General features: G+C 41.5%; 1 long non-coding RNA gene across 3 annotated transcripts in view; it reads right to left on the reverse strand.

Moving 5' to 3' along the window:
* LOC306799349 overlaps positions 1–10,586 on the reverse strand; it is a 67,893-nt gene extending 57,307 nt beyond the window's left edge. For 2 of the 3 annotated variants that reach the window (XR_013773584.1, XR_013773585.1), the window contains exon 1: positions 10,507–10,586. This is a non-coding gene — a long non-coding RNA (uncharacterized lncRNA). Of the gene's footprint in view, positions 1–10,217; positions 10,484–10,506 lie in introns of those variants that run through there. The other variant, XR_013773586.1, reaches the window with a different exon arrangement.
* Positions 10,587–12,668: the final 2,082 nt, after the last annotated feature.

Here is a 12,668-nt window from a genome sequence, read left to right on the forward strand (position 1 = left end):
CTCTGAAAGGAAAAATGACACTAGGGTGATAAGGCTGTTTTCTGCAGCTCATTTAGAATAAAGGTGTAAATGGCATACATGACATTTCAGCACTGAATATGCCCAGAGATTAGAATGCAGGAAGGAAGACAGAGCCATCATATGTAGGTTGCACAGGAAAGTTCAGCTACTGCTATAGAATGTACAGATTTGGTCTTATAAAAACAGTCCTCTGAATGCCTTTTTTGACAAGCAGAAATATGTTTTCAAACATTTGATTCATTTTGATTCATCAAATGTTATCTTTACTACATAAGAAAAGTATTCTAAGCCCTCACAAAGCCCAGGAAGCTGAAAATGAAATAAAAAAGAACAAGTTTGCTACACATCCAGAAAACAAATCAATAAAAATGACCACTGAAAATTACAAAATTCCTTTTTATGAAAATATAGGGCTTCCATTTTGAGGTTGATGAGGTAAAAGGCTCTGTTCATGATGATTTTTAAAACACAAAGCTGAAGAAAGCAAATGACATTTTCCACAGTATGGACCTACTTTAGAACTGTAAACCCAGTTTTAAGTGTTTTAGATGCCTATAAAAGACATGGAGGTGCTAAAAGGCATAGATGTGCACCAGAGATTGCCATTTCAGAGCAAATAGATGTGGACTCAGGAGGAATCCATGCAAGCGGGGTTTGTACGAATGAAAAAAATAAAGAACAAGACTCTGGCTGTGGATGATGCCTCTGGCAGCCTCGAGTGCACGGGCAGCTGCTCTCTTTGTGCATCAGGGCCCGACACTGTGGTGCTGCTAAACAAACTGGAACTGGAGACAGCTTCCTCCTGACCACGGGCTGCCCTGGGCTGCAGACAGGCAGCTGGCTCCCAACAGGAGCAGCCACCCACGCAGGGCAGCCTGGCAGAGGGCTGGGAGCACCAGCAGCCTGGTCCAGCCCAGGCCCTCCACACTTGGATCTGTCACCAGTGAGTCACGGTGAAGCTTGGCATTCTTCCCCAATTGTGTTTTTAATCGGCTGGAAAGGCTGGAGAGTCAAATGTTTTATCCAGTTTTTATCAAAACTTTGGGTAGAATTTCTACTGCATGTTCACAAAGGGTACACTAAAGTGTCTTTGAAATGTATATTCCATCAACCAAAAGAAATTAGTATTCTGATTAACTACACAGACTTGCCTCCTAAGTGCCTCTGCCATTTTACTGGGAAGTCTACATTTACCTTGGATATTTCAAGTTTCAATTGTTTAAAAATAATACATAATCCTTTTTTATGGCTGCACCTTAAATTCCTGTGCATCTCTATTTGCTACAGAAAAAAAAAAATACATGGAAGTGGAGGAAAAAAATGCTGGCACCCAAGTGATCTGTTCTCCACCAGCATGTGGGAGAAAGAGGTTCTCTTCCAACCCTCTTGTTCCCCAGGCTGTCATGGGCACCGAGTGCTGCAGAGATAGCAGCAGCAGCTTCTCCAGCTGATTAACCAGAGACAGTGACAGACTTTAACAGGAGTGCTACCCAGCACTCCAGAGCCAAAGGAATAGTTGCCTCAAAATAGAAGCAGATGGATCTGCGCAAAATGATGGGACTTTGGAATTCAAAAAAGTGTGTTAGTGGCTAGGGAAAGAGGGAATTGTGTATCTCATTTTAAAAGGAATATACACTCTGTCTCTTACTATCTTTTCCAGCAAGAAGATAAGGAGGTCAGGCTGTACTGAAATACAATTAGCCATGGCAAACCTGATTTTAAAATATGTTGAAAACTTTAATAGAAGATATTTACAAAAACACCATGTATAGATAATTTATACAGGGCTAATTATCCTGATAATAATTATAAGTAGAAACAAACTTGGGTTTTTTTTTCATTTATTGGACACATCAACTGAACTATGTGGAAAGCAGAGAAATGTCCTATTTTACAAATAAGGTCCAAGTGTGGAGCTGAATTTGATATTTATCATTGGGATTTCATGAGTCTGAGAGACATTTTCTGGTGTAAGAATGAAACTCAGAAGTCAGTAGGCCTGAGTTTCCAGCAGTTTTTAACACCAGGGTAGCTCCTTGGACCTCAGTGAAATTATTCTAGATCTGTACTCTGGTAAGTGAAAATAAAATTATCCTCAAATGATAACTTCCTGTTAATTTATTGATCTGATTGCAATACAGCAAATCTGCATCCTAAGTGCATGTTGCAGGGCCTAAGGATTGCTTTATACTGCCCTGAGAGGAAGTTACTTGTTCTCCCACTCTGTCACAGACGTGCCATAGTGTCCTCCAAAACACTGTAAATTACACTTACCATAGGATTCAGCTCATCTTTGGCTACAGACTTCTAAGGATGCACTCTGTATTAGAAAATTACATGGACTGAACCCACCCTCCAATCTCTGGGCTTCACTCTGGGCTCTTTTTGCACCCACATGATTAAACTCTCTTAGCCTGTAAAGCAGCCTGACCGCATTTAACACGCTTATTGAGGATGTGTCAGGCCCATGCTGAGCCCCAAACTGTGTGTGGGCACTGTCTGGGAGAGTGCTGGGCTGCTGCTGCTGCTGCTGCTCACAATTTGACCATATGGATGGTCATGCACTGGTGCACAGGGCTGTGCAATTGCCTGGCTCAGTTTAGTAGTGTAAAAATGATCTTAGTGTCTAAGCCTGTCTGCTGCCTCTTAAATGTCCTTCTTAGAAAAACTGACACCTAGAGATGCCCGTTTCTCCTCACTGAGTTTGAAAAAAATCTAAAGTGATTAATTCAGATCTAGGCTTTGACTTTCTCATGCCTAAAGTGAAGTATCTGCTAACCAGAGTGTTTCGGGGACACCATGTGTGTTAATCAAAGAAGAAAGAAAAAGGTTAGATTTCTAACTGCATGTGCCTGGATTTAGTGTCTGGTAAAGCTGATTCTCTGAGTAAAGAAATAAAGAGTGAAAATAAGGCAGTCTCTGACACATGTAGATCGATGCAGAAGCAAGCACTCACTGAGACAGGCCAGATGCTGACACCATGCTTTTCTCCTGTCTGCCCTGTAAGCAGTATAAACAGTAATAGATATTATATCATTTTAAATTGCCTCATTCAATGTAATGCTGATTTTAGACTGTTTTGAACCTCCTAGCTACCAAGGAGCAGAGAATATTTGCTCTCATCTTAAAAGATTTTACCTGGCGAGACAGAGCAAACAGCAGTCAATACCATTAGGGTGAGCAAGACCCTCCTGCACTCCCAGCAATTCTTCAGGGCACAGTCCCTGCAGAGCCCTGAGAGATCTCAGACTAAAGTGGAAAAGCAGAGTAATGGGTATGTCAGCACAGTGTGATTCATCATCAGTCAAATTAAAGTTTGGGGGACACACGGACACTTACCCTAATGAAAGGAGAGTAAGCTCCCTCTTACTGCCCTTGCTACCTAATGCTTGACATGGCCTCAGTGCTCAGTTAGATTTGGCAAAGACCCAGAGAGAGATGCTGATATCCAAAGTTGCAGTTGCTGATTCTTTGAGTGTCCCTTGATGCATCTGATTAAAGCAAATGATCGATACTAAACTTTGAGAAAAACTAGTGTGGGGATGTTATGGATGACAGCCCATGAATAAATAACTCTGATAATGGCATTTGTCTTTCTATAAAGCTCATTCATAATTTAGCAAGAATAATGCCCATTAAAGAACACCTAGAATGATCACTGACAAAATAAAGAGTTAATTGGTTTCTATCTTCTGGGAACTCTCATAATAAGCTCAGTATGGAAAACTGGCTACGAACTCAATATAGCGATTATAAAAGTATCTACTCTCCAGGTTGCCTCCTCCTCATTTAATCTTTCTGCAGCACTTTTTGGACATCTGCTTTTGATATATGTGCTCTAAGTTGGAAAGGAAAAATGGTGAGAGAGGTCCTATCTCTTTTATACAAAAACAAGGAAGAATTTGACCCAATCACCACTGAAGTCATCAAAAACTGATTTGGGTCCCGAAGTAAATATCGTGGGAACCTTAAAGTAAATATTGCTCCTCGTTAAGCAAATAAGTGTTGCTGTATGCTAAATTTAGAGGAAGAAATAACCCAGTTATGTCAGAGGAGTTATGTACTTTAATAAAATGTAGCTTGAATATTCATACCGTACAGTCATGTAATGCCTATAAAATGTTTCCTGCCCCACTACCACAAAAACAGTTTGCAGATGTCTTTTAATCTAGAAAGACTGTCTGTCTAAGGCAAGGGGGGAATGCCAATACCAGAGCCCTGCTCCTCCAAAATACAAGTGGTTTGTATTTTCACATAAGGATTGCGCATATGCACTGGCACATCTGCTCTCTACGCAGTCCCACAGCCTGGAATGGATAACACTGGCGTTGGGGATTAATGTCAGCCTCACTTGAATAACAAACACTTGTGCTCTAACAGTCTTTGCAGCACTCAGACAGGATACACTTCTGTGGGTGCTGTGTCAAAATGCAAAGCACCATCCCATCCTGCCCTCACTGGGCGATCACCTGTTTCTATTTAATGTTTTCTATTTAACAAGTATAATATGATGGTGATAGAGCCAGAGTGTTTCAGAAGCATCCTGGAACAATACTCCATGTGGAAAATTATGGTGTCCCGTAGTGCTCCACATCTCCCCCAACTATATTAAACACTACATAAAACAATCTGAATTCCAGACGTTCTCTTTAGATATTGTAAGTATTCTATGCCAGTATTTATGAGATCAAAAACATGCCAAGATTTTAAATCCATGATTCTGAATAGCAACTTTGTGTTTCATACAAGACTGAGCTCTCAGGATATTGCTCCTCTCCCCTCAACATGCCACAGCCTCAACTTTGAATGTGACCAAAAATGTCACCACTGTCACTTCTCTTGAATATAAAGACAGAAAAGCAGAAGGGTTTATCACAGTGTACTCTAGATGTCCATTTTTAGAGACCAAGCAGTTTGGGTATTCATATCCAGTGACTCCCTACAATTCACCTGATGCCTCTGAACCCAGACCTGGCAGGGCCTCCTCTGCCTCTTGGCTGTGTTGGTCAACATTAGAGAACAGCCATTGCTAATTGGCACTTGGTAAGCAATCAGGGCTGTAGGAGAAATGGTTTCACAGGCCTGAAGGGAGAGGCAAGGGAGATGTGTGAAAAGGAGAGGGCAGGGAGGCAGCCAGTCTCCCTCAGGCCCACTGGCAGCAAGGTTTGCCATCATCTCCAGCCACACAGGATTTGCACCTCAAGCCCCTTGCATTGTCATCCCCTACATTGCTGAGATTTCTCCCTCCCCTTCCAGGCCATTTCAGTCTCTTTTGCATAATGAAGTCTGTAGAAGTTCAAAGAGCAGGGGGACACACATACAAATACACACAAATACACACAAATATACACACACAAATACAAATACACATGTACAAATACACACACACACAAATACACACACACACACAAATACACATACACACATATACACAAAAAGGTAGCTGTAGCTGTAGTTCTGGGTGGAAATGATGCAGACTGGAGTCCCTTGAGCTCAGAGAGTTTCACCTCAGGCCAAGGGGCTATGCCATCTGGGCAGTTTTGTAGTGGTTTTTCTTTTCCCCAGGGGCAAATGTGGGTTTCCTGGAATAATATGTGTGCACTTCCATGTGCTAAATTGCACTTTTCTCCTGTGGCTGTCCAGAGTGAATTGTGGAGGGCTGAAGCATGCTAATGTGGAGAGCTTGCACTGCATGTACCACATGAGCCATTCCAGGGAGATTTTAGTCTCCAAGGATAGCAGCCCAATATACTTAATGAACACTGTTACTTTCTATTATTTCCTGTAAGAGAAAGTGGAGAGAGATGATTCACTAAGGAAATCTGCATAATTAGGGTCCATCATTTCCTACAGATGGGAACATCACAGGCAAAGCAGAACACTTCCCCCCATCCTTTTAGCAATTCTTCTCAAGTAGCTGCTAGCTTCTCCACCTCTGGCAAGGAAGAAGGAAGAGCTAATGCCAAAGAAATCTTCACCAGGAGAACTGCTTCCCCCTTGCTGCAATTGTTACTTCTCCCCAGCTTTCTAACTCCACACCTTTTCTGCTTAGGAAATGTGCAGTTCAATTTCATTTTCTTTTACAATGCGTGGATTTATTTCGATTCATAAATCACATACTAACCATAAACCGAATTTTGGTCTGGCAGCTTAGGAACAGTATGTTGGTGTGCTGAGCCTGGTCTTTGCCAGCATCTGCCCAATGCCATGGGAATGGCACAGACTTCCATCAGATCAGTCTTTGAAGAAGAGAAGTCTTAAATCCCTGCTTTGGCCAGCTTCATATATTGCTCTGCCTCTGTCCCAGCAGACAGGGTCACCCTGTGAGGTTTGCATGGGAGGGATTATTCAGCCAGTGGTCACCAAGTGGGGAAGAGGGAGCGTTGAACAGTTCAAAATGGTGAGAGATATGAAATCACAATTTATATATTTTGTATTACCTTACAAGAAGTTGGTGGCACATTTCTTAACACTAAAATAATTTCTAGATAGTGCTGTAGTATGAGGTAAAATTCACTGCTACCAATAATGGTAGATCCCACTCTACTCCACAAACCTCCTGTTCAGGGCTAGCTGTGGAATAGGTTTGGAGTCTCTCTCCCTTTCCTGAGCTGGTTTAACTCACTGCTTGGCAGGAAAGTAATTCAAAGAGGGTGAGGAAAGGATGGGAGAGGACTAGGAAAGGGCAAGATTTCTGCTGGCTCAGTGAGTTAAAGCAGTCCAGGGAACATCTGGAAAGGACAGAGCAAGTGTAAAGAGTAACCAGAGCAATAGGATTAGGAACAGGGCAGGGGAAGAAATCAGAGAGGAGATCAGGATAATAGCAGCCAATTCCTTTGCAGTCCAGATTGCTCTTAGAACAGCACTCTTTGTATCAGCATGAAGGTACAAAATACCAGTCTAGGACAGCACTAAGATAGGCATCATCAGAGTGGGTTTGCTTTCAAAACTACTTCAATGGAAAAATCACCTATAAGCAAAGGTTGGTGGGGGCAGGCATAAAAGGTGCTAATCAGGCCTGAGTTTGCCTTCATTCAGAAGCCCTGAGCAGCTGAGCAACATCACAGCTGGAATGTCGTTCTTGAGGATGTCACTGATCTCTTCTACCTTCAAAAGTTTTCCCAATTTTTTTTTTTTTCAGTTGGGTGTTTGCAATTATGTCTTATTCTGCAATTCTTATTCTGAAACTGATAGCAGAGGGCTGGACCTGGATTACTTGATACCTTTAATATAGTTTTTTTAGCTTTAAATGTGGTTTCAAAAGAAATTTTATGACAAGCAAACAACATATAACTCTCCAAAAGAAAATCCTCAGAATATGAGACTTTGTGTAGCATTGATCAAATTAAGATATCAAACAGATTTTCTGAAAAGTGTTTTTGTGATGACAGATTACCATAATCTCAGTTTTCTGGTAAAACTCGTGGACTGTATACTTTTCAGTTTGCTTTTCTTTTTTTCCTCTCTTTTGTTTTCTAATATATTAAATTATCTCCAGTGTTAATCCACCTTTCTTAGTAGCTCAATATATTACATAAACAATCATTTTTCACAGCTCTGAACTCAAGTCCAGCAAAAGTGGGAAGTTTCATGGATCATGTGAGAAGGCCTTTCCTTGTAGGACTCTAAGAATTAATCAGTCTGAATAAGTTTTGTATATAGTCATAAGCACCTCATTTTTTTTTTGTGCAAAACCTTCAAAAGGTAGAAATTAGTCCCTCTGCCTTCCACCTTTTAAAATAAGGATAATTACCCTCTGCTGCACAGTAGCTGGAAACTTTAAGGTTACATATAAAACCTGTGGAGCATCTAAAGGCCGATTGAAATGTTTTGTGTGTTTTTTTTTTTTTCTTCCAGTACTGTTAATAGTCTTGCTGCTTTGTATATCAATAGTAGCTTTTCCTAAACAACAGCATAAATCATAAATCAGGGGATCCTTTTGGCAATATTAAAAGAGCCATTTTTGTGATGTGGTTAGTTTATTATAAAGTATTCTCAGCACACTTCTGTGGAGAGGAGCAGATTGTGAACAGGGGTAACAAATGGCAGCCTGCCGCTCAGAGACCACAGACCTCACTGATTTGCCCAAAAAAGCAACTGCCTGAAGTTTCTTATCTCTTCTAAAGTTTCACACTAAATCGAAGACCACGACAAGAACTTCCTGTCCCCTTGTAAAAGCCCTTCACCTAAAAACTGCTGGAAACTTGTGACCTTCAAAGGTGAGAGCTGAATATCAGCTCTCCCCTTGTGCCACTTTGCAATACAAAGGAACCTCTGAGCTTTAATTGTCAGACAAAAGACTCTCTTTTAGCCTACACAGTCCCTTTAATTAGGGTCTGCATGTGTATACATCAGTGACCTTTAATGGCAGGCCATTAGCACCTTTAAACATTACACCCTGATTGGTTTAGAGTCTGTGTGCAGAGAATGTTTTCGGTATTAAAGGTCTCTTTAATCTAAGGGAAAGGATAATAAGATCCATTGCTTGGAAACAAAAGTCGGCAGAATTTTGTACCTGCTTGTTCTACATTGAAGGCACCTTGCCACTGAAAAACCTTCCCCAGGTGTGGTCTCACTTGGAATTTAAAGCCCCTTAGTGTTGACAAAACGAAACCAGTAAAGAGCGGTAAACAGCAGGAAAGGAGTGTAAAGTGTAGAGGAGCACTACACATCTGGCCACAGAGCTGTTTATGACTCGGTTAGCAGAGCTCAGCCGAATCCCTGAACTGGCTCTGCCCGGGGCTCTATTCCAGTCCTGGGGCTGAATTCTTCCTCCAAACCTCAGTGTTTCCACCGCCACCCCTTTGCGGGGCTACAGACAGAACTAAGCAAACGAAATCATCTGGGGGGAAGAAAGGCAATGAAAAACCCCAGGCTAGGCATCTTCTCAGTTGGACCAAACTGGATTAATTCATTGATCTGCTTCATGGCAAGACCTCACCAACCACGGAGCCCACAGAAACAGGAAGAGTGCTTTGTGGTTCAGTGCAAGGAATCACTGCGGGGTAGTGACACAGTACTGCTGCCAAGCATGTAACTTTGTCTGTCATATGTATTTTTGCAAGGTGAAGTAGTCAAAACATTGAAATTATCAGCCTAATTATGGAAAAACTGCAGAACAAAAACTAGTAGAAACCTAAAAGGTTAACCTCAATTCTCTGCCAGGCCTCCTGATAGAGGATTTTCATCATCTGCAGCTTTCCAATAAGAAATCCCTTCCTCCTAGGAAGAATTATGCTCCCTTGTCCTGGTGATCATGTCTGTCATGGTGATGTTTTTTCAGGCCTCCCACTAGGAAATTGTTTAAGGGCCATTTAAAAGAAGGTAATCTGAAACAAAACAAAAACAAAAACAAAAACAAAAAAAAAAAAAACAAAAAAAAAAAAAAAAAAAAAAGAGGTGTGAATTAGTTCTACAAAGCCATAGTAGCAAACTTACTCCCAGTTGTATCAGGAACACATGTACCACTTTAAAATACAGTACTTTATATTATGCTTTTACATTGTCCCCTTCTAATTCATCTAGCGATTTTCATCACAACCTCTTTTCCCCTTTGCACCCTTTCAGGACAGACCTACCTAGCCACCTTCTGCTCTCTAACACTCTGTCTCATGAGACTGTCATTTTCTACTTTATACTCTGGCACAGAAGCACATCTTCCACCTTCACAGACATTCCAGTGATGGGGACTCGGGGATCCCACTTATACCTTTACCTCCCTGATAACTGTGAATCTCTAATCTATCCCTTCAGGGCACCTATAAAGATTTTCAAATTCACTCCTTTGCTAGGAGGAAAGCAAAGACCTATCAGGCCTAAAAATGTGGAGTTTGCTAAACCTATTGCCCTCCAGGGAGACACCAGAAGTCCTTGGGCAAGGACAGATGAGTTCTGAGGTGGGTAAAATATATTAAACATCATTTCAGGGCTGGAGGTGCCACCACCACTTTCAAACAGCAAGCTGGTACAGATTGCAAAACCATAATCTCAAATAATATTTTGCTGCAGATTCTGCACCTGACTTGGGTAAAACTGGGAAAAACTATGTGTGTGGATCCTCAGGAACTAGGACTCTGACAGCCAGCAGTCATTTTTGCATCCTGATCCTGCACAACCAGTTGATGCTCCTTCCTGCCAGCACAGAAACAGCTGGGACCACTTAGATTATTGTCGGATGTGAGAAAATGTTCCTTTACCTTCCTCTGGCTTCTTATTTTCTTTTCCACTGGCCTCCTCCACACATTAGAAGCTGTTGGCCAAATCTACATACAAAACTCTCTTCCCTTCTCCCAGACTTGTTATCTGGTTTAGGCAGACACCCAAGTCCCTTCAGACTTCAAAGATTTCAGCATGCATGCCAAGAACCAGCCATGTTTTGTGCATTCCTTCTCCTCTCAACCTCCTCCTGACTTCTCCTGGCTGTAAAACTCCAAAACTGAGTTTTCAGCTATCCAGAGTCCAAATGTTTATCATAGAAATACCCACCAGGGTTCCTGGAGGAGTCACAGTGATGAGACTGAGCATTCCGTAAGCCCTGGAGAGAGCAAACACGGGCTCTGTCTTTGAGAGAATGCCCATGTGATGCTGACCCTTCTCCTGCCAAAGCCCAAAATAACTTGTTTAGGAGAGTAAAAACACAGTTAGTCATCACTCCCTGCAGATAAGCACTTGTAATCTGGCAGTGCTGGGTCATGTTTGCTGGGGAGATAAGTTGGAGGCTGAGGCACAGGAAGTGCTTTGGCCAAACAATGTTTGTGGGGATGCCTGGCCTGTCCCTGGTTCCTGAATTAGCATCATCCCTTTTTCAGCTCTGCAAGAGGTCTGGTGGCACCAGTCTAACCAAAGCAGGGGAAATCTTTGCAAAGAGCTCCTTTTGCCACACTGACCTGGAGCATGGCATTTATAAGAGGAATTACGTGTGGTCCTGCATGACACTAGTGCAGTCAGCCTGCCTATACCACCCCCATAAAAGATCTGTGACCACTTGGAAACGCTCCTCTCTTTTTCTCTCATGAAAAAGCATCATTCACAATGCAGTGCTGGGGCCTCAGGGTCTCTCCAGAACACCAGTTGTTATGGCAGAAAAGAACTGCCAGACATCAAGCCTCCAAATAGGAAATATTTGTGAGTATAGGAAAAGGAAATGTTTAGGAGATCAGCAACCTTTTGCTCATTTCACTCAGTATCTAGAGAAATCATCTGATGAAGGGGGTTTCCATGCAGTGGCCTGTTTATCAGTGGCAGACCAACCAAATGTACTTGGATTGCTGACAAACAAAGGAGTTCACCTACAGCAGCCACAAATTTCACATGGGGAAAGGTCAATAAATTAAAAATTAATTAACAAAGGAGTTAGAATAGCAAAAGACATCCACAATCATTAACAATGTGTGCCAAGATCTTTATAGTTTATTGGTTGTTTTTTTGACAGGCAAAACCACTACCTTTTTTTTTTTTTTTTATTATTATGACTGCTTACATTTTGTAATTGACAGCATTGTGGCTTTCAAAAAGTTTATGCCAGCCAGTGTATGGTGCTTTGGCCTCAACTCTACATATAAAGGAGCTCTTCTTAACCGTGATGCTCATCAACAGTGTCAGAGACTGTAAAGGGAATTCCTCTGCCAATGCAAGTGTGACTGTTACCCAGGTTATCCTTAGTATCTGGTGTCTGGTTAGTGTATCTAGTTTTTATGGAAGCCTGGGGTGAGCAGTATGGATGCAGATGTCTGCTCTGTGGATAACTAAGATTAAGTGAGATGACTCTAAATGTGTTCGTTTGCAGTGCAATCTCTTGCAGCAAATCCACCTTTATTTTCTGTATCCTGAACAGACCAGAGAGAATATCAATGCAAGCCATCTTCATTAGGTGTCTGTTTAGGTTCACATCTTTGGGCAGATTGCTATCATCCTTCCAGAAAAGGATGCAAATGGTAAATTGAATGTTTCAGAAATCTCCAGCTTGGCCCCTTAATCTTGGAGATCTCTGGTTAGACATCTTCAAATACCCCATAAACACTTAAGACAATATCCCATATTGCAGTGAAACAGATAAAGCATAATTCATGGGAATTGTTCCTTCAGCTCAAACAGATTTTTGTTCACATCCAATGCTTTCATCCAATGGAATTGCAGTTGGACAGCTGTCCATTTCCATGACATTTTCTAGTCTGGGACACAACAGGAAGGGATCTTAGGTTTTTGATTTAGTGGATAAGTACTGCTTTGACTAATTTGGCTATTTGAACTCAACAGATGCAAATGTGGACAATTTGGAAAGCACCTGCTGTCTCCAGGGATATTTGTGAAAATGAGGTGCTGTCTCTCTTGAGGGTTATATTGGCAAACAAAACCCAGTAAACTTAAGCCCAGTATTGCAAAGCATCTCTTACTATTTCATATGTCTATTTTTTTTGGTGGTGATGGTGGTTTGGTGTTTTTGTTTTTGTTTTTTTTTTTTTTTTTTAATCTGTGAGAGCAAATAGATCCTAATTAAGTTAAATCAATTGAAGGGGACAGAGAGAGAGAGTGAAAAGGAGAATATTTCAAACAAGCTATTTTTGGTTTTGCTTTCACAAAACGCTTTTTCTTTCTTTGTTTATATGGCTGGGCTCAGATTCAGCTAAAACAGCTGATTCCAATAAAGA

Source organism: Erithacus rubecula, assembly GCF_903797595.1.
Source record: "Erithacus rubecula genome assembly, chromosome: 3".
NCBI classification, from domain to species: domain Eukaryota; kingdom Metazoa; phylum Chordata; class Aves; order Passeriformes; family Muscicapidae; genus Erithacus; species Erithacus rubecula.